The sequence below is a fragment of the Ambystoma mexicanum genome, chromosome 14, assembly GCF_040938575.1.
Source record: "Ambystoma mexicanum isolate Mex_15411 chromosome 14, UKY_AmexF1_1, whole genome shotgun sequence".
NCBI lineage: Eukaryota > Metazoa > Chordata > Amphibia > Caudata > Ambystomatidae > Ambystoma > Ambystoma mexicanum.
The window spans coordinates 549,897,616-549,920,642 of NC_090940.1; the positions used below are offsets into that span (position 1 = coordinate 549,897,616).

Here is a 23,027-nt window from a genome sequence, read left to right on the forward strand (position 1 = left end):
GGGCAACAAAGCCATCCATTGATAGGCGAGGCGAGTGGGTTGGCAGCAGATTCTCCTCAGAGTAAGATCTTCACAAGCATATGTATGGTCCTGCTCCTGCGTCACAGTGTTGGCAGTCCAGTACTGAAATAGACCGGCCCACTGAGTGATGAAGTGTATATTCTCCAGCATGGGGTCTGGCATGGATTCCCATGCTCATGAATATTCCCTGTCATCATGCTGGGAATCCTCGGTAAAAGAAAAGACAGTTTCACTTTCATTTTAAAACAGTATTCCTCCTCTATACCAATCACTGTCCTCTGGATCATAGTGCCCCCCCATCCAATGACGGTCCTTTCCCTAAGCCCCGCCTCTGGCAGCCATCATCAGATTTTTACAGCACGCTTCAGTGTTGGGAGTCCTCGAGTCTCTCTCTGAGCTATTTTGGACTTTTTCCCATGATTTTGTGGGAAAATTCATTTTTTTCCATCTGAGCCCGTGTGCTCCTATCTGAAACGGCCGGCAGCAGGGATCCGTTGTCAGTGAAGTTGCGCACCCCTCAAGGGCGATTGTTCATCAAAGTTTCTGGAAGCCGGTCTTGGGCCTACTTCACACCCTCTGACCATGACGGAGGAGAAAAAGGAGGGAAGGACACTTTTCCGGCCTTGCACCCAATGTGGGCTACGGAACATCTTTGTGGACGACAAACATCTAAAGTGTCTATACTGGCTGCACCCGGACCACAACAAGGATGGGTGCGAGATATGCTTGGGTTTCTCTAAGACGAAGAAGGACAGGTATAGCAGAATGGCGGCATGTCTCGAAGTCGAGCAAGGCCTCTGACCCGTGCTCCGAGCAGGTTCATGCCTCACCCAGGACTGTTGGTCCAAGGAGTGGTGTCCCTCCGGGAGGAGGTTGAAGTCCTTTGAGGCCACCCCCTCTGTGGGGGTCCAGGACAAGGCCAAGAACTGCAAGACCATTTCCACCGGGTTTGCGCTGATGTGGGTCCCAGGTTGCATAGGTCGCGATCGCAGTCGCTGTCTGCCTCCTAAGCCAGCTTGCAATCGGGTTTCTCCTAAAAGAGGAAGTTGTCAATAACCAAATAGGGAGAGAGTATTGACACAGAATCACAGAAGCCGAATGGATTCGGCCCTCCAACCATGGTTGGTACGGGTGCCTGATGTCTGAAATCACAGGGAACCACATGGCAGCCAATAGGGGGAAGAGGGATTAGCGAAAGTTTATGGAAAGGGAAGGGGAAGTAAGGGAAACCGGAAAGAGGGAAAGGTTAAACATGATTAGATAGGAATGGGGGAGTAAGGGGAAAAGACACATACCAGTAATCCTGTTCTCATCCTAACCCTGACCTGACTTATCTCCTGAACTTAGTACCCTCATAACCTATACACATTTACATCATCCTCTGAACATGATAATGAAACGGTAGCTAAATAGCATGAAGCATGACGAAACACTGAAGACACATGATGACACTGGAGCAAGCAATATGAACATACAAGGGATTTTTCCCATATGAATACACAAACTCATGGCCCTTTGGGCAAGCAAAGCAGAATATAACATACATCAATCCCTCATAAGCATAACCTAGTTTGCCCTTGACAATGTCCCATGAAAACTATGTGTGTTAAATGATCTCACACATATTCTTAACTCAATGCAGCAACTCTGCTTCGTGCAGCAGTCTCTTAACTTCACCCCTTCACTCACTCTGCTCTTTAATGTTGAGTCCAAACCCTCTCCCCAGGAAAATGATTCCCCTGAGCATGGGTGGCCGGCATCTAAATAGACAAAGCTAATTATGCACAGCTGCACACGCGTGTCCACAAACTACAGAACCTCGCTAATCCTGCTGGGAATTGTGGTTCCCTACACACGCTCCAGCATTTAACATCTTCCACTCCTAAAGCGTCCTCTTTTGTCCCAACCCCTAATCCTGACAGAAGTCCGCCAGCATGGCCAAGTTACGGGAGAAATCAAAGAAACAAAGGCTGGAGGGAGAGAAGAAGGCCTCTCAGGCTCATCAGGCAAAGCCGAAGACATAGTGAACCGCTTCGTCTGCATCCATTGGGGCGACCGCTATGGCGAGTGGGACCGACCTGGTTAGTGTGCTCGCTACAGTGCAGAGAGTGTCCTTGCCTCCAAAGCGTGACACGTCCACCGAGGCAGCAGCGAAGGCTGCAGGCATAGGTTCCGGTCCATGTGCACAGCCCTTAGGAGGGAAAAGGGGGGCGAGGAGACCCCGAAACAGCCCTTCAAGGTTTACGTTCATCCAATGGACATCTCTTCCATGGACGATGACTAGGCGTCCGTCCACACAGTCCACGAGGAGGACGACGGCGCAGGGCCTAGCACTGCATCAGTCCCTCTCCAGCCGAGGGACATATCCATGGACATCCTGTCAACTCTCCACACCCTAGTGTCAGAGATCCAGCAGAGGTTGCCTCCAGCACCTGTTGTTCCACAGGGCCTTGACCAGCCTCCATGCAAGAAGAGGAAGCATCACCCGACTCCACCAGCAGACCTGGATACACACAAGGACACTGGTACTGGTATAAGACAGCCATGGAAACCAATGAGGACGTGGACTTTTTTTCCGGCAGTTGGCGAATCGCCGCACCTGGATGCCCTTCATAGAGGCTCTCTGCCAGACGAGGTGGGATCATTCCACTCGATGCTCTCCAAGGCCTCCAAGCTGTTCCAGCTGGTGCCCGAGGAAACCAAAAAGGATGGCTTCCTATATCAGCGACGGGAGTCCAGTAGGAAGACGATCATGGCTCTACCTTTTAGGACAACATTTGAGAGGAAGGCCTGGCCCTCATGAAGAATCCATGCATCCACCATCAAAGCGGCTAATTCTCTGGCTATCTTGTCCCGATACGACCAGGAGCTGTGGTATAGGCTGGCCCTATCCTGGAATTCCTTCTAGATGACAAGAAAACCGTAGGTGGCGTTGGACCATGCCATTACAGTTGCTCTAGACATCGTCGACTCTGGCTTCCGGCAGATGGGAAATGGTGTTTGCCTTCGTCAGCAGGAATGGTTGACGGCCACTAACTTTCGCCAAGACAATCATGCAAAGGTGCTGGACATGCCGTTTGATAGCGAGAATCTGTTTGGGAAGGCGGTCGATGAATCCCTTCAAGCCATAAAAACGGATATGGCGCATTCCCTTGGCACTCTGCAGCAGTATCGCTCATCTTCTTTTAGCCCCTCGAGGGGTAAATCGAGCAGATCATCCCGGGGATACTCCACGTCGCACAAACAACCTCCCCGATCCTCCACACAGTAAGCCTACAGGGGTCGCTCCCATGCCCACGGCACCAGAGTTCATCAATGTTGTTGCCCACAGGGCAGGGCACCGGCAGCCAAGCAAGCCTGAACCGGCCAAGACCTTGTGCCGCCACTTGTGCACCCCAGTGAGAGGTCCGCTGATGAGGTTCATCAGCGAGTGGAAGAAGATCACCACCGACACATGGGCGCTTGACGCTCTCGCCCAGGGACACACCTTGGCGTTCCAAAGCAGGTGCCCTCGTATTCCAACGGTTCCCTGTCAGGAGTTGCGCATCCCTCTGCTCCTGGAAGAAGTGTGAGCCAATGTTACGGAAAGGAGTGATAGAGTTCATTCCCCAGCGGCTCTGGTCAGAAAAAAGACAGGAGTTTGGAGACCCATCCTATAGCTACGCCGTCTGAACAAGTACCTGAAGTCCCAAAAATTAAGGATGGTCACGTTGCAGCACGTGCTCGGCCAACTGGAGGAAGGTGATTTCTTGACGTTGTTGGGTCTAGAGGATGCATACTTGCATGTCCCCATCCACAGGAAACATCGAAAGTTCCTACGGTTCGTGGTACAAGGCCAACACTACCAGTTCAAGGCCCTAGCATTCGGCTTAAAGTCAGCCCCAAGAGTGTTCACAAAATGTCTGGCCCCGGTAGAGGCCCACCTGCGTCTGCAGTGCATACATATATACCCGTACCTGGACGATTGGCTGATACGCGCCCACTCCCAGGAACTGGCTGACGAGCACATGAAGGAGACCGTCCGGCTGCTGACGGAGCTGGGGTTCTCCGTAAACTATCCGAAGTCCCGCTTAACGCCATTGCAGAACGTGCGGTTCCTTGGTGCCAGACGCAACAAAGTGGCCTGCCTGGCATCCCCCTCGGAGGAGAGGCTAGCAGCCATTCAAGAGAAGGTGCAGCGACTATCATTGGCGAAGACGGCCACGGTTCGGGCCATCAAGTCGTTGCTGGGCATGATGTCATCCTGCATCTACCTCGTCCGTCTCTGCAGGTTGCAGATGCGACCCCTAAAGGAATTCTTGGACGCACTTTGGATACAAGTATCTGGGAGTTTTGCGGACAAGATTCCCTTCAATGGCGGGTGAAAGAGTGGTGGGGGGTTCTCTCTCATATCGCCGAGGGGATGTGATTTCAAACCCTGCCATACCAGGAGACGTTCACCATGGACGCCTCTCTAGAAGGTTGGGGGGCTAACACTGGATGTCTACACGCCAGAGGTCTGTGGCTTCCGTAAGAGAAGGATCTGCACATCAACATCCTGGAGCAGTGTTCTGGGCTCTCAAGTCTTTCCTACCGGTTCTTGAAAGGCAAGGTGGTGAGGATCTTCACAGACAACAATAATAATAATATTCATTGTGATTTAGTTTACATTGAAACTTTACACACACATTTATAAAAGGAAACATTTCTTAACATATAAAAACATATTATACATATTTAAATCCAAATCTACAATAAAAAAACTAAATTTCATAGACAAACAATGATACTACCAAGTTACATTTAGGCATTTCAGTATTTTCTCAATCAAGGCTATGGAGCCTATTATGGAAAAACGTTTGACTAACACCTATATTATTTTATCCACATGTGGTATACAACTCGGAATACACATCTAAGCCTTTAATCAAAAGAACATCAGCAGCTTACGATGAACTATCGTTTACCATATATGGCAATGTTCCCAGATCACATATATTGTTCACTTTGTTACCAACAGCTTTGGTTAAGCTTATTGTCTTTATCAGCTCCTTATATTGTTATACCCAGACTTATTTCAACCTTCAACCAGATGTTATACAATGCCATCAGTAAGCTTATACTATTAGAGTTAATACAGTGGAGCCAGAATAGGTCTTCCTTAATATAGCTATGTATATGTTTACTCAAGTGGAGGTTAATTACATTCGTCATTTCATAGCATTCTGTCAGAAAATGTTTAGCCGTCTCCAACTGATCTTGTTCATTACATAGGCGACATCGCTGTAGTTCCACCGCAATCTTATCCCTTCTCCCAGTAACCATTAATGAAGGTAGTTGTTCCAATCTAAGTAATAATATGAAGCATCAGAGTCTTACTGTTGGGCACAGGTTCAGATATCTCTGTTTTTTTTAAAAGTTACAAACTGGTAGCTTTTTAGCTCTCGGAGATGATCATAGTTCTCCAGACAATCCCAGAGCTTAATACGTTTTTCCAGTGCCCTCTGTGCCTTATCTGGGTCGCTTCCCTCCCTCATTTGCCACCCAATTTCGGCAAATAATTTGGTAATCTGTTTCTTAGCTGTACACAGATAATTTTCCTTTGACATTTCCTGGTGGAATGCTATTAGTAAGGCGTTCCTTGTGCTACTAATCATTTTCAGATATAATGTGGCACGCTTCTTCAATACTACGGCTTTTAAGGAAATCAGTCCCAGTTCCAACCTTATTATCACCATAGGTATACAAGGCGATAAACCCAAGATGGTTAGCCAGATTTTCCCTTCTATCACCTTTAACCATTTCAGATCTATGTGAAGAAGAGCATCCAAACCATAAATTATCATCGGGGAGAGGACTTGCATGTATAGTTGACGTGTACCCTATATAGTGAAACCTCCCTGACTGATGGTAAATCTGTAAAACGGTGCAGTCAGTTGTGCTGCTCTAATAGCACGTGTCTGTTTGCATGTTATATAGTCACCGGAGATCTCAAACTCAATTCCCAGGTATCGGTATTGTGGAGTGTAAGCAATATTTTCTGTGCCTGCCTTAAGCTGTACGCGGGAAGTGTTCCTCTTGGTATATCTCATTACCTTAATTTTTTCCAGATTAATCTTGAGGCCATTTTCCTCTGCCTATTTCCAGAGGGCTGCGGGCGACCTTCATAACCCACTGATGGTATGATCCAGAATTACCAGGCCGTCCGCATAGGCCAATACTGGGCAACTTGATTCGTCTATTTTAGGGGGACAGTTTGTCGCGGCACTTAAGGCCGCAGGGATATCATGGACATATAGTTTGTAAATTAAAGGTGCCGTAACACAACCTTGTTTGACCCCCTATTTTGGGATACGTTTCTTGTGGTATGATCTTCCTAATCTAATTTAAATTTTACTGACGTATCCTGATGCAGCAGTCTGAGGTAGTATATCAGGCCCTCGGGGCAGCCAATTAGCTTTCATTTCTGCCACAGATGACCTCTAGGAACAGAATCAAAAGCCGCAGTGAAATCTATATATAGGGCATATAAGGGAGGCTGCCCCCCTGTCCTTGCTCTGGACCGTAATATGTCCATTACCATGATGTTATGAGCCATAGAGTATCCTTGTCTGAACCCGCTTTGAAATTTGCATAAGATGCTTGATTGCTCCACCCAGAGTTGTAGTTCATTTAATAATAGTGAGGCAAATATCTTCCGTGTTGAGTCTAACATGGAGAGCAGCCTGTAATTACTAGGGTCTGAGCGATTCCCCTTTTTGAAGACGGGAATAAGGACTGCCGTTTGCCAGGAATGTGGTATTTTCCCTTCTTTTAAGAGCTTATTGAATAGGATGACTAATAAGGTAGCCCAAAAGTCAGGGTGGGATTTCATGACAATATTAGCCAGTCCATTGGGTGCCAGGCACCCGGGAGGATTTCAGCTCCTTAATCTTATTCACCACCACTTCATAAGATGTATTAATAGGTGGAATTAGTGAGGGACTGCCCAGTGATCTAGATTCCTCCTTATCTACCAGAGCGTTCCGGTTTTCCAAAAATGTTGTCCATACTGCAGCCTCAATAGGGTTGACTAATTGACATATCGCAGCACCCCGCGCTTCACCCAGAAGTGACCAGATGTTACGGGTCTTTTCTTCGCAAATTGTCTTCACCAGTCTTTGCCAAGACTGGATCTTGTCCGCTTTTCTTTTGGCTTTAATAATAGCTCAGTATCTATTTTTAATACTCCTCACGTTAGTATGATGTATATTTAGGGCGAGGTCCTGTTTCTTGGCATGTCAGTGCTCTGCTCTAAGACCTCTTTTGGCTCTTCTGATCATCTTATCGAAATGAGTTTTTTTTTGTCCCCAATGCTTATCTCATGCTCCACTCATTGGGCATAACTTGCATGTCTTCCTTTAAATACATCCCGGGGACAAATATATAGTCCAGAGTACTGCAGGATTTTCCATTTGACCATGCATGGCGACCTGGGTGATCACTAGTGGTTCTGCCATTGATCATTTCTATGCCCCAGGACTCGAATAGATGTTCCCACCCTCGACCTTCGGGATCCTTTTGGGTGTGTAGCATAGAACCTTTTGCTCTCAGTTTGGGATTATGAGACTTCCCCCCACTCCCGGCCATATGGCAGTTGAAATCACCAACCACTATTATCCCAGTGTTCCCAGATTTTACTAACCTGGTTGCCAATAGGTCATGGGGAGCCTCCTGCAGTTGTTCTCTTAGTATAGCTCCAGGGGGGTTGTATAGACTCACTAGGAGACATGTTTCCTTTACTCCCCTGTTGTCATAGGTCACTTCTACAGCAATCATATTGTTTACTAATTGGGACACAATTTGCCTTGAACCAAGTGTATTAACCACCCCTGTAATTAGGCCTCCATAAGGTCTACCTTTGTCACCTTTCATTGCTACAGATTGATAAGTAACATATCCGTCAAATATCAGAGGGTCCAATGCCCATGTTTCGTGGAGGCAAATACAGCTATGTTTATCTATCAATTTAGTTGAACCCTCTGCTGATAGAAGATGTGCAAAACCACGGCAGTTACATGTCAAAATAGTGGGATCTCATTGTTTTGAAAGTACACAGGTAGCGAATCCGCCAACCATTTTAGTACTTGTTGAACATCCGATATTTCCACCTTCTTCCCTTTTGGCAATCTTGGTGTTGTCCAATCAGGGACAACACCACCATCATGTTCTACATCAGGAAGCAAGGGGGCACTCGATCCCCATCTCTCTACAAGGAAACTGAGGGATTGTGGCACTGGGCCATCTTCCCGGGGACCCTCTGATATTTGACGGATATGTTACTTATCAATCTGTAGCAATGAAAGGTGACAAAGGTAGACCTTATGGAGGCCTAATTACAGGGGTGGTTAATACACTTGGTTCAAGGCAAATTGTTCCTCGTCCCTCTCCACCTCGCAGGCGTTAAGAACACCATTGCAGATTCCCTCAGCAGCGAACTGCGTGCCTGCCATGAGTGGGAACTTCATCAGGATTAAGTGGACTGTCCGTTTGTCACATGGGGCAGACCCCTGATCGATCTTTTTGCCACAGCGATGAACTCCAAATGCCAGACGTTTGCCAGCAGATTCCACCAACCGAGGAGGTTTGGGGATACATTCTCCTTCCAGTGGGGAGAGGCTGTTTCTGTATGCCTTTCCTTCGTTTCCTCTCCTGCTTCGTGTGATCAACACACTCGGACAGTGTCAGTGCAGGATGATACTCATGCTCCTGCGTGGCTGAGGCAGATTTGCTATCTGGACATACTCAGCCTGTCAGCGTCGCCTCCAGTCAAGTTGCTGGTACTTCCGGATCTGCTCACGAGAAGGAGGCACAATCCTTCATCACGACCCAGGATCCCTCAACCTGAAGACAGAGCCGCATTAGGAATTGCCAAGAGAGAACACATCTCCATGACTAGAAGAGCCAATAACTGACTTTCCACATACGACAAAATTAAAGTTGAAGGTTGCGACATTGACTTACAAATGTTTGAACAATGCTGCACCTAGCTAAATGTCAGAAAGATTCACCAAGAAGTATTCGACTAGGATTACTAGACTCTCCAACACTAACTACCTTGCCATTCCCAGATTCAAGTTATCGAGAATAGGGGGTTGTAGCTACCCAGTCAAGGCAGCCCAATTGTGGAACTCATTACCACTTACATTAAGAGCAGATCAGTCCTTCCATAACTTCCGCCAGAGCACCATTAAAAGGCTTAAAGATTCAGACTCCTAGATATGTACCTGCTACTGTATTACACCAGCGACTGTAAATACTGACTCTGTGACTGTAAATACTTACTTTCAAACTGTACAGCTTATTCTTCATGTCACTGCTAGGTACATTCATGTTTCTTTTTATATTGTACCTCCCTATGCTACCCACCGCCCTCTCTATTTGTCATTTCTTGTACTATATCCCCATATGTGTTCAACTTGTTATTTCTGTTATCTTTTAGTGTAACTAAGCTTTGAATTATCTTATGCTCTGCGCCCTAATACCTGCGGGTCCGGTGCGCAATACAAATAATAAACAATACAATACAATGGCTCCTTCGGCCTTAAAGCTTGGGTGTTATGAGCTGGCAGTGGACAGCTCCTCACCAAAGCCAGAGCGTTGTTGAAACTAAAGTGCTACGGCCATAATTGTAACCTTTTTTCTACGTGGTGCCGGTCGTAGAAGATTACCCATCTGAGGGTCACGGCCCCACGGATCTGCCTGATTTTTATGTCATGGAAAAGTCAGCGACGGAAAAGTTTGCATGAGAAATGTGCAAACCACAAAAGGTTTGCACATTTCCCATGCGCACACGCATTAAAATCCCCTACATACCCACACACCCCCCCACACCCACAACATACTCACAACACTCCCCCACCCACACCCTCAACACACCCCCACCCACACCCCCAACATAAACAAACCGTACTTACCTTTTTTACACAATGAGTCCCTGTAGCGCCAGTTCCCTGTCACTTCCGTGATCGGGAACCGGCGCCGCAGGGAGCTTTTTCTTTTCTTTTTTTCTTTTTTTTTGGGTGTGCTGCGGCGGTGTCCCCAGCACCACCCCATTCACTATACTTTGTGGTATAGTGAGCGGGGTGTTGCGGGGGACAACCCCGCAGCCCCTGTTTTTTTGGGGGGGTTTGGGTGTGCTGCGGGGGTGTGGGTGGGACCAGACTGATATGGAAATAGATATTTCACATCTGTGAAAGGTACAGTGAGCTAAAACATGGTTGTAAATTCACCTGAGTGAGGAGAACCTACCCATAGAACAGGTTATTTGGCACATGTTAGTTCTCATTAGAGGGACTCCCACATATGAGTAAATATTGTTGGACAGGATTGTGTGATGTTACATGACTGTTGTCTGTGACGTTACTGTAAAGACTGGAGGGGGGTGTCTGTACTCCGGCTCTCTATATGGCAGAGGAGAGGCACAGAGGGCTCCAGCCAAGGTTCTCTATTTAGGTAGCTATGGTCGAGCAATCAAGGCTTAGCTCTCAGGAGGTGATGCAGGCTCGTTCTTAAGTACAGTGTAGTCCCCAAGCCCCCACAAAGGAATGTCCACACACTGTTTTAGTGAAAACACAGTCTTTATATAATTAAAGTTCAAGGTTATATACACAATCACAATAACTCACTTTGTGCTCAGTTAATCTACAATGGCAAATATATACACAGTTCCACGTGGTACCACAGTTACTATGAGATTTCATTAAAGTGCATCAACTGTACTTAGTTTAAATGTCACGCAAATCAAGTAATAAAGTGAAGCAACAATAGACATAGCAGGAAAGCAGTTGGTTAGAACAACTGGCAGAATATTGGCCCCGTTACCTAGACACAGTACTGTATGAGGATCCCCCACACCTGGGCAACCTGTAAATCAAATATATATCGGTACAAGCCCAGTCCATATATTGTTCACAAGAGTATTATTTCTTTCTAAATAGTCCTACAGCCCCAATGTACCTGGTATAGCAGAGTTAATTGTCGGGTCATCGACGGATCCTTCTTGAGCGGCTCCTTTTAAGGCAGGATCCACGGATCATCGAGATCCCACGAGGAAAAAGGGTGAACACTGTCGTAGTGGCAGCAGCTTCGGTTCTTGCGGTGCTCATTGACGATCGGTCGAAAACATCCTGCAAACGGAGGCGTGCGGTGCACCACGACGACAAGTGTTTGTTGCTGCAAAGAGTCAGTGAAGAACTTTGGCCCAGCAAGGTCGTCGGCGTCTGGCGTCGGCGAACGTGAGCAAGGCTGGCTTCAGTAGCTTCATCGGCATCTCTGAGGTCTTCGGGTGCCGGGAAACCCACCGGCGTATTCTCCTCTGTCGTCAGCGCCCTTGCCTTTCTCCGGCAGGATGAAAGCAATCGACGAGGATGAGCAAGGGAGTCCTTGGATCAAATGTCTTAGGCAAAGCGAGCACTGCGGCTTCAGTCGGCGGCGGCGGTCGGCGATGGTGGATGGCTGTCCGGTGCTTCTCTTTGTTCTCCTCGGCGGTCCCCTTCTCCGGTCGGCAGCCTTTCGTAGGTCTGTCTACCAGGGAGCTTTGGCAAAGATCAGCTGGTGCATGATGGTTCCTCGTAGCTCAGAAAGAGGTCTCCTAGCCAGGTTCACCTTCTTCTTCTGACTCGGCTTCGAGAGTAAGCTTCAAGTATCAACTTCAGCTTCTGAACGATTTCTAGCAGTGAGAGGCCCCCAGATATACTGTTGATCTCCCATTCAATCTGCTGGTTCACACTCAGGCAACCAATCATTCAGAAGGGCATTTAAGTAGTCAGGCAGCCAATCAGGCGCACTGTGCATTATGGCCATTCTTCTCCATACAGCCACTCACAACATATAATGTGGATTCGGACAAGTACTCTGCCATTCAGCACTACACACTGCATTCATACCAGTTTCGGGCAGGGCTGTCTCAGTCATTGTGTCAAACACCAGATACTAGACACCCAAAACATGAAATGCGTATTTGTCACACACTCCATTCACCCAGGTCCCACCCCACGGGGTTAACCACAACATACAGTCATTGGGAAGGCTCCAGCCGGTCTGGGCTGGACTTCCCCACAACACCATATATGGAACTTCCACCCAACAGCCATTCAGGGGGAAGGGACAGAGTCAGGGCCTCTCGGGACTTCCGGAATACAAGGTAACAGGCAATAGAAAGCAAGAGGCCACGGGGGCCATCTTGTTTCCTATCAGGAATCCACCGATTCCAATGACAGGGCAACAATTAATTCAGCACTGATCTACCACCACCCGTACCCTGTTCTGTGGGCCACACACAGGTGCCTAAAAACATACACTAGGAGTACAGGGTCGCACTGCCACCTATGGGTGACATAAGGATATCCCAAGGGTCTGTTCACCAAACCAAATAGAGGAAGAGCCGCACCGCCCGGAGTCCCACATGAACTCCTGCGCAGAAAACAAGACAGAACATACATGATAAAGCAATAAAGGACAAGGATATGGAGGCCTTGTCCCTCTAATGCATTTCCATCATCACAGTTACTATCACCAGATTGGCCCACAGGAGTGGGACATAAATGGGTCTGGCGCCTGTCTGAGGCAGGGCCAAATTATTTAGTGATTATTTTTAGCTGTGCGCTATGTGATTTATATTTTTGCTTGGTGCACCGCATCAGCACTCACAACATATATCACTTTTTTGGTGGTGCACACTACTCAGAAAGATGCTCTTGCATCTATGCAACTTATTTTTTGTGGTGCACACCACTTCAGAAAAAAAAGCTGAGTTTGCCTCAAAATCATGTCCGAACTTGATTTGCGGGCGGATTACACGAGTTCTGGTTGCCATACCCCATTTCCTTTGCTACCATGCGGACGAGCAGTCAATTCACTGACTGAAGATCAGTGATGAGGTGCGAATAGCTTCATCACCAGACAATGCACTGCTTTACCCCACAGTGTCAGCCCATAACTTTCCTAGAGCAACAGCAGCGTACTAGAAAGAATACCTGGACAGTGCACCTCGTTTACAGCCACCCAGGAGATATTTGTATCCTCCTTTTCTTCGTGATTGGTTTTTAAATGCACACAGGCTGTTGGCAATGTTAAAGGGACCACACGGTTTCTTTCATTTATCAAATTAAAGTTTGATGCATGAATGCTGATGCGAGACACGAGCGATACAGAATTTACCATTCGATGCTCCCACATTGTCAAAACAATGTGATTAAAAAGGAGCTTTATTCTACCAGCAGTACAGTAGCATAGCAACGGAGAGCGCAGCAGCCAGCCGGAATTCTCATGTGAAAGGATGTATGCTAGATCTTGGCGCGCGTTATTAATTTGGTGGGGCAGACAGTTTGACTGCCAGCACACCTGTGAAAGTAACCGTGTCTGGCAACACTTCATTCAAATGTGGTGACTTCTGGACCATCTTTAGGCTCATTTGAACTGTGCACGAGGCCTTGCTGGCGAACAGTTTAGGGAGTGTTCACCTTCCTTGGCTGCTAAGGGATGCAATGCCAAACTTGCAGAAGAAAATGCCAACTCGAGAACACAAGGTGAGAAGCTCAGTGTGAGAAAGGGAAGAGGTGCGGCTGCCAGAGGTGGATGTCGGCTTTGGAGCCGGGGAAACCATTTCAAACTGCAAGCTAATAGCCAGCCCTGTAAAGTCCCTCGCCACCTCAATTCTGCACACGCACACAGCTCACAATTTACTACTCACCAAGAGTCTATTAACACTAGCCAATGACTCCCGTAGAGGACACATTTTGCCCCCTGGTGTAGAGGACCAGCAGCGGGATTATGAGTCACCAAATGAAATGGACAAGCCGTTGACTTGTTGCACCCTTATTATCAGAGCCCGCATCACTAGATTTCATTCCGTTTTCCAATCTAGTCAATATTTGCTTCAAAACGCATGGACATCTGCTTTAAAAAAGAGAAACTGTGACACACTCCATGGTTGTTGCAATTTTCAACAAGAGTCTTTGAGTAAGTTCAGTGCTTGAACTTTATTTGTATTGCATACCTCATATTATAGGTTATAAGAGGTATCGAAGGCGACTTTCCATTTCTTAGCAAAGGTGGTGGTAATTTGTATCAAAAGTAATGCTGTCTTTCAAAAACAGGTGATGGTAATCTTTTATTTCAAAGGTGAAGTATTCTTGTACCAAGGTTTTGATGGCTTGTGTTGCATGTGATGGTATTTTGCAACAACATTGAGGGTAGCTTTATCAAAGGTGATGTGGTTTTAGCTCGTTTCAAAAGCATGCTGCATTAGTTTGTTTTACATCCTTGTACCCAATCATTCATTTTTCCCGTATTATGTGTTTTGTCCTGCGTCAGCCATTTGGCCCTGCCCCCCTTCTGTGGTCATTGTGACATTCTTATTTCAATACTTTAATTTGTATCTAATACTGTGTGCTTGCTTTTCTTTGTATCTTGCTTTATTTTCTGGTGCCGGTTTTCCTGTTTAATTGCTGCTCTCTAAAAGCGAGTAGGGGATTGCCTGGATTCCTTTCCTACTCCGTTACTGACATTCCACCTTTTCTTTTTTTTTTTTTTCAAGACAACTTCAGGAACTCATAGAGACCCCTTAAAAATTCCCAAACGGGTACTACACTTGATCTTAGCCAAAAGGCAGAGAAGCGATCACGTTCCACCTTTTCTAATCTAAATTAGGGCATCCAATGAAGGTTCTATAAAATGTATATACTTTCATTAAACTCACCAAATGCAATATAACTGTACTAGAAAAACACAAACAAAACGTCACCCCTGTGCAAAGAACACAGAAATATGCAGAATGTGAATATAACAAGCACTCTGGGTAATGTACCTGGGTGAAAGGCAAGACATTTCAACGAAGTCTCTTGAAAGTCATCTCTGCCCTTCAGACACAACACTGGTTCCTGAGTCAAATGGAGGATTGATTTCAATACCCTGTGCAATGTTCATCGCTCCACCATGAGGAAATGCATCCACTACAAGAACAGTACTATCCAGTAATACGCAATTAGTAACAGTGACAAGTTGCAATCAAAATTCCATAGAGGCTAGACCTTCTCTTCTCTCTTAAACAAACTCTGGAACTCTATCCCACAGAAGGCTGCACATAGAGGATTACTGCTTAGCTTTTAGAAAATCATTGAAAATCTGGCTATTCAATAAGACACTAGCATGGCACTCTAATGAACATACTAAGGCTAAGCAACTTCAACCAACATCACCGAAATGACCTCACATTCTTGGAGAAATCATCTAGATGGAGCCTTCTCTGCATTCTCTCACAAGCATGCTATGCATCCGCACACATGCTTCAGCCAAGGAATGTGGGCGTTCAGCCTCTTTCAGGTCGGCCTCCCTGCACTGCACCCAATACCTCAGTCTAGAAGTTTGAGAGATCAGACTCTTTAAGTCCAGTCACACTCTGCCCCTTTCATTGGAATTGGAACAATAAAAACTGTTCACCCTAAGACAACTCAAATTTTCAACATGACTTCAACAATAATCTTGAACCAAAAGGTTCATTTTCGCTGAACCAATCCCCTTCTCTATCTCCAATTTACTGACTCAATGTGATAAATGCTATCTATAAGATAGCGCAATACGAGGATACTACTGCACGGGTCCTCTTCCTCCTTACAACATGGAGGAGTTTCAGTTTGCCGGCAGCGGGCTAGCGTTCCCAACAGCCGCTGACGCGCGCAACGCTTATCTGGATACACGGACGGCAATCCAGTGCGTTGCTACTCTCCAGCGAGACCAGCCACGCTCCTTGAGTTCGTCTCCTTATTTCCTAAAAACTCTTTCGAACCATTTCTTTACTAGGTCAAGGGACTCCCCGTTTGGGGTCATCATCTATCTGTGTTTTCTATTCATTTCTTAGCACGGGGCTGGGAAAAGGAAGGATCGTTCACAACGACTTTCACTTTCACAGCGTCACAGAGACGCCGCTCCTGACAACCAGCACACAGCAATCGGGTAGGTCCCATCGGTAGTCTAGTATCCCAGCTCTCACTAATCAAGGCATTGGGAGAATAGAGGTAGTATTTCCGTCTGATCATTATTCCTTCTATACTTCCAGACGTCAGATCGCTAATTCAATCTCTGGGGATTGTGCCTGCTTCGCCTCGGGTTAATGCAAACTTCCAGAACAGACCTCTTTACCTCTTCCTTCTCTAAGGGTAACGTTGGTCCCAAATTAGTCTCTGTAAGCTTTTCTCTTCGGGGATCTTGTACCATCAGTTTTTGAAAGCACTCTGTTCCTTGGTCCCTGTAGCAGTCCCGTGATAGAATTCTTCTAGCATCTTTCCTCAAAGACCACATTCTCCGTCGTTTGGAGACTTCTGATTTGTACACCAGGGTAAGCCACGACTCCCAGTTTGAGCTCCCACTTTGTTCCTTCCTAGTTAGGGTAGCTCCCTCTTTAGTGAATCCTATTTCCCCTCTGATCTTGTTCTTTAATCCTAATTAGCACTTACGAACCTGGTGAACAACCTTGCCCTCCTTGAGAGAAGACCCATTCAGACCAGACGAGGAAAGCTGTTGACTGGACACCTCAAACTCTAGCAGCTCTTCCCTGCACAGGGTTTTTTCCCCTTTCGGGGGGTTTTCCCTGGAGGTCCCACCGCGGGCTGAATCATTCAGTTCTGGTCGGCGGAGGGGTTTCTAGGTATTTCCCCATTTTTCTTCCTGCTTAGAGGACAGCTGCGCAAGAGAAGAATTCAGGTGGGTGAATCCAATTTATTGTATGAACCTTGTCAAGACGAATGTAGTACTAATTATTACAGATAGCAACGCCCAAAAGAAGAGAATTCAGTTAGAGGCCGTTTTGGCACGCTTCAAACATTTTTTGGGTCACATCTCAGGATAGGGTGGACCAACAAATCCAGCAGCTGATAGCTGCAGTTCAATCTTTAACGTCAGAAGTACAAACCCTCAAACAAGAGAATGCAGCACTCTTACAGAATCGGCAGCAGGCAGCTCAGCAACAAGCCGCCCAGCAGCAAGCAGCTCAGCAACAGGCAGCTCAGCAGCAGGCAGCACAACAAGTGGCAAGTGGAAGGATTCCTCGGTGCTCTGAAGTTCCCCCGGGGGCATTACCCAGAGGACAGTTTGATGGAAACCCTCATCGGGTAAAATAATTTCTGGATGCTTGTACTGTGCAGTTTGCTTTCAAACAGGCTTTTTTTCATACGGATAGAGACCGTGTTGGTTACATGATTTCTCAAATGTCAGGACCTGCTTTAGCTTGTTCCACCCCATTGGTCACTTCTAATAACCCGATTCTTGACTCATATACGGCATTCAGTAACGGCATTTGCACGATGTTTGCTAGACAAGAACTAAGGGTAGCCTCTCAAGAACATTTGTTAGATCTAAGACAGGGAACCAAGACATTCTAACTTATATCACCCGATTTAAACAAATGGCAAGTGAGACCACCTGGTCGGACGATGCCCAGGTTACCCTATTTCGTAAAGTTCTTTCCAAAGAGATGAAGGATGATGTCTCTAGGGTACCTCGCCCTTCATCCTTAGCAGAATTAGTGGCCCTAGTGATGCAGTTGGACTATCGAATTAGAGAACGGAACAGTGAAAGAAGAAAAGGAAGAGTGTTACGTCCTTTTCCTTCTCTGTCTTTACCCACTACAACTAAATCCAGTATGGAAGAACCCATGCAATTGGGAACCATGACTCCTCGAGGTCCACTGTCTGCAGAAGAGCGTACCCGAAGGAGAACCCACAATTTATGAATGTATTGCGCGGCACATACACATTCAGTGCAAGAATGTCCGATTGCCCCCCCAAGAAAGTCGGGAAACGCCAGCTCCCGACCGTAGGAGGAACCACGGTTCGGGAACCCTCTTAAGTTTCAGGTTCCTCACACAAATTGCAAAATTCCCTGTGTCTTAATTCCCCTCAGACTGGTTTGATGGTTTTGAGGGTAACCTTAAGATTTTGAGAACATATTCTGTCTGAGGTTTCAGCTCTGGTGGATTGTGGAGCTGCTGGCAATTTTATAGATGATCATTGGGCCAGACAGAAAGACATTCCCCGCTCGGCAAAGACAGAAGCCATTCCAGTCGAAAGTGTGGACGGGAGTCCCTTGACATCGGATCCAATTATGAGCGAAACAAATCCTCTAACCATGTCAATAGCTTCACATCATGAGGTGATTACGATGGACATAATCTGGGCGGCCCATTATCCCATTATTCTGGGGCTACCGTGGTTACGAAGGCATAATCCTTTTATCAATTGGAGAGCCGGTTCACTATTTTTGGGTTCAGAGTATTGTGTGGATCATTGTGTTGGGGGCCCAGAACAGAAGATTGAGACTCCCGAAGGATTCATCCGGGAAACCCGGATCCCAAGGATGGTCAACTATATATCAGGTCTCCCCAAGGAATATCAGGAGTATGAGGAAGTTTTTTCTACTTCAGAATATATGCAACTCCCACCTCATCATCGTGACGACTGTGCCATAGAGCTAGTTCCTGCGCAGCCTCTTCCTTTCGGCAGAATGTACTTTCTCTCTAAATCAGAGAGGGAAGTCCTTCGGGAGTATTTGAACACTCGTTTGAAGAACGGTTTGATTACTGAGTCCACATCCCCGGCAGCTGCCTCATTATTCTTTATTCCAAAAAAGAATTCCTCAGAGCTTAGACCCTGTATAGACTACAGGGGTCTAAGTAAGATCACTATTCCAGACAAATACCCGATGCCCCTAATCTCGGATATTTTGGAAGCCGTACAAGGGGCTAACCTTTACACCAAACTAGATCTTAAGGGGGGGCCTATCATCTGATATGAATTAGACAAGGAGATGAATGGAAGACTGCGTTCAGAACTCCCTTCGGGCATTTTCAATATCAAGTGATGCCCTTCAGATTATCGAACGTCCCCGCAGTTTTTCAAAGGTTCATGGACCACCTTTTCTCTGACCTTCTCCTTCATTTGGTAATTGTCTATTTAGACGATATTGTAGTATTTTCTGACAATCTTCCAGATCACAGGATCCATGTCCAGGAAGTCCTGAGCCGACTACATCAAAACCATTTGTATTGTAACATGGAGAAATTCTCATTCCATCAACCTCAGGTGACCTATTTGGGTTACATTTTATCTGCCCAAGGGATTGCTATGGATCCAGCAAAGGTGTCCGCTGTCAAGGAATGGCCTGTGCCTACAAACTGTAAAGAGATCCAGCGATTTGTGGGATTTTCCAATTTTTACAGGTGCTTTATCCCAAACTTCTAATTTCTTACCCTTCCTTTAACGAACCTGCTAAAGAAAGGAGTTCCTTATGTTTGGACCACTGTCACTCAAGAATTTTTTGAGGAACTGAAGACTCTGTTCACTTCGGCTCCCATATTGAAGACCCCCGATCAAAATCAGGGATTCATTATCGAAACCGATGCCTCCCAACATGCTTTAGGGGCAGTCCTGTTACAAAAAGATGATCAGGGTCATGAACGACCCATAGCTTACCTGTCTAAAACATTATCTCCGTCTGAATGGAACTATACGGTTTTGGAAAAGGAACTGTTGGCCATTAAAAGAGCATTTGAAGAATGGAGACATTTGTTACTAGGGGCTGTTACTCTAGTTGAAGTTAGAATAGATCACCACAACCTGCGCATTTTACAATATGCACAAACCTGCAATAGCAGACGGGCTCGATGGGCCCATTTTTTCTCCCCTTTTCGAATTCTCTTCTCCATTATTCCTGGGAAGAACAATTTGCAGGCAGACACTCTATCAAGAAAGGACCCTACACCATTGAGTCCTTTCAGATCGGAACCTATGTTTTCTTGCTCTATGCTGAAAATAACCAAACCCCTCAAATTCTGGAAACGCCTGGAACAACAATCTGGTCCGTCGGCGTTGAAGAGACTCTCTTTGGCTCAACAAAAAGCTCTGACCAAGAAAGATGGCTGCTATTTTCATGGTCTTCAGATTTTCTTACCTACAAATATTCTACGAAAACAAGTTTTGAAGTGGTGTCATGACTCTAAATCTTCAGGACATCGAGGACGCTATACCACCTGCGAATTGATCTCCCATTACTTCTGGTGGCCCTCATTAAGAAGCGACGTGCAACAATACGTCGATCATGTGTCTGCAGACTAAGAGTCCCCGATCGCATCCCTTAGGGAAGTTAGTAAGAATGACAATCCCCTCTCGGCCATGGCAAATCATCTCCACCGATTTCGTAGTGGATCTGCCCCCCTCGAGAGGTCATTCCGCCATTATGGTAATAATCGATACTTTCACTAAGATGGCGCATTTTGAACCACTCGAGGGACTTCCGTCTGCTGCTCAGATAGCACGAAAGTTCATTGACAAGATATTTACCAGGCATGGATTACCGGAAGTCATCATTTCCGACAGAGGGTCACAGTACACATCTAGGTATTTGAAACAGATCTGCAAAATATTAGGAATCACACGAGCTTTAAGTTCTGGTTATCATCCCCAAACCAATGGGCAGACTGAAAGGCTTAACCAGACCTTGGAAGGGTATTTGAGAAATTACATTTCAGCAGAACATGATAACTGGTCAGATTCTTTACAGCTGGCGGAATTCGCATACAACAATTCCTATCATTCCTCACGCAAAACCTCACAATTTATTTGTTCATACGGATTTCATCCGACCATCTTTCCCACAAGCAAACACTCGATTGTCAAATTTCCAGACGTGGATCAGCTGATGGCACCGATACATCAGGGTCATCTAGCTGCCACGAAGGCTCTAAAGAGTGAAGAGATTTGCAGATCGCCAACATACTCCTGCCATCAACCCCGGGGATTGGGTATGGTTGTCTTCTCGGTTCCTCCCTAGACCTCTTCGACCTTCAAAACAATCACCGAGATATCTGGGCCCATTTCGGGTGATTTCAGCCATCGGCCCTGCAGCATTCAAAATTAAACTCCCCATGACGTGGTCCCGGATTCATCCGGTGTTCCACGTCTCTCAATTGAAACCAGATGTCCGGAGTACATTTCATCCTAAGGTTTCGATTCGTCCTCCTCCGGTACAAGGATCTTCAGGATCGGAATACGAAGTATCCGGTATTTGTGATTCTCGACTCCACCATGGGAGAGTTCAATATCTTGTGGACTGGAAGGGGTACTCCCCTTCAGATCGAACTTGGGAATCGCACAGTGCAGTTCATGCCCCACGACTAGTTCGAAAATTTCATCTAAAGCATCCGAACAAACCAGAGGGTGATATTCTTAGGAGGGGGCATACTGTGATAAATGCTATCTATAAGATAGCGCAATACGAGGATACTACTGCACCGGGTCCTCTTCCTCCTTACAACATGGAGGAGTTTCAGTTTGCCGGCAGCGGGCTAGTGTTCCCAACAGCCGCCGATGTGCTGGGAATCCTGCCTCCTGACGCGCGCAACACTTATCTGGATACACAGACGGCAATCCAGTGCGTTGCTACTCTCCAGCGAGACTAGCCACACTCCGTGAGTTTGTTTCCTTATTTCCTAAAAACTCTTTAGAACCATTTCTTTACTAGGTCAAGGGACTCCCTGTTTGTGGTCATCATCTATCTGTGTTTTCTATTAATTTCTTAGCGCGGGGCTGGGAAAACGAAGGATCGTTCACAGCGACTTTCACTTTCACGGCGTCACGGAGACGCCGCTCCTGACAACCAGCACACAGCAATCGGGTAGGTCCCATCTGTAGTCTAGTATCCCAGCTCTCACTAATCAAGGCAGCGGGAGAATAGGGGTAGTTTTTCTGTCTGATCATTATTCCTTCTATACTTCCAGACGTCAGATCGCTAATTCAATCTCTGGGGATTGCGCCTGCTTCGCCTCTGGTTACTGCAAACTTCCAAAACAGACCTCTTCACCTCTTCCATCTCTAAGTGTAACAGTGGTCCTAAATTAGTCTCTGTAAGATTTTCAATTCAGGGATCTTGTACTATCAGTTTTTGAAAGCACGCTGTTCCTTGGTCCCTGTAGCAGTCCCGTGACAGATTTCTTCTAGCATCTTTCCTCAAAGACCACATCCTCCGTCGTTTGGAGACTTCTGATTTGTTCATCAGGGTAAGCCACTACTCCCAGTTTGAGCTCCCACTTTGTTCCTTCCTATTTAGGATAGCTCCCTCTTTAGGGAATTCTATTTCACCTCTGATCTTGTTCTTTAATCCTAATTAGCACTTACGAACCTGGTGAACAACCTTGCCCTCCTTGAGAGAAGACACATTCAGACCAGACGAGGAAAGCTGTTGACTGGACACCTCGAAATCTAGCAACTCTTCCCTGCACAGGGTTTTTTCCCCTTTCGGGGGGTTTTCCCTGGAGGTCCCACGGCGGGCTGCATAATTCAGTTCTGGTCAGCAGAGGGGCTTCTAGGTATTTCCCCATTTTTCTTCCTGCTCAGAGGACAGCTGCACAAGAGAAGAATTTAGGTGGGTGAATCCAATTTATTGTTTGAACGTTGTCAAGACGAATGTAGTACTAATTATTACACTCAAGCCTCCATCTTATATCATCTCACACTACTCACACACAATCCATGGCAGCAAGCTGCCTACAAAGATGCCACTTTAATGGCTCACCACTGCTGCTCATGTCTCTGCTCCTAACACACAAAATTACACACCAACAGCTTATCGAGTCTCGCAGTACTGACTTCCGATTAACTGACCTTTGGCGTGTGTTTCACCTAGAGTGGAGAGCCAAACTATGTCCACCAATAGCTACTTAGTTTCATACCACCACTCAGAATTAGAACCTGCCATCCCAGCTAATCAACTAACAACCAGCTCCCGCTCTATTTTTGCAGGGCCACATTCACTGATGCTGACAAAATGGCAGAGATGTGCTATACAAGACAGCTTAAAATAACATTCCATAAAAAGCCACATCAATAGAAATGTATAGATCGGCATAAAGATGTATCAACAGTATGGTTGAAATAAGCCTAGATGAGGAGAGCATGCCAGGTGTGGGGCCTTTGCAGAACTACCAGAGTACAAATGAG

The 23,027-nt window shown here is 46.4% G+C and overlaps 1 protein-coding gene and 1 pseudogene across 3 annotated transcripts in view; one reads left to right on the plus strand and one right to left on the minus strand.

Annotated features, from left to right (window-relative positions):
• STON2 (stonin 2) overlaps positions 1–23,027 on the plus strand; it is a 991,146-nt gene that overhangs the window by 686,434 nt on the left and 281,685 nt on the right. The gene's annotated exons all lie outside the window — the stretch shown is intronic.
• Positions 14,595–14,662, minus strand: LOC138527649 (U2 spliceosomal RNA; annotated as a pseudogene).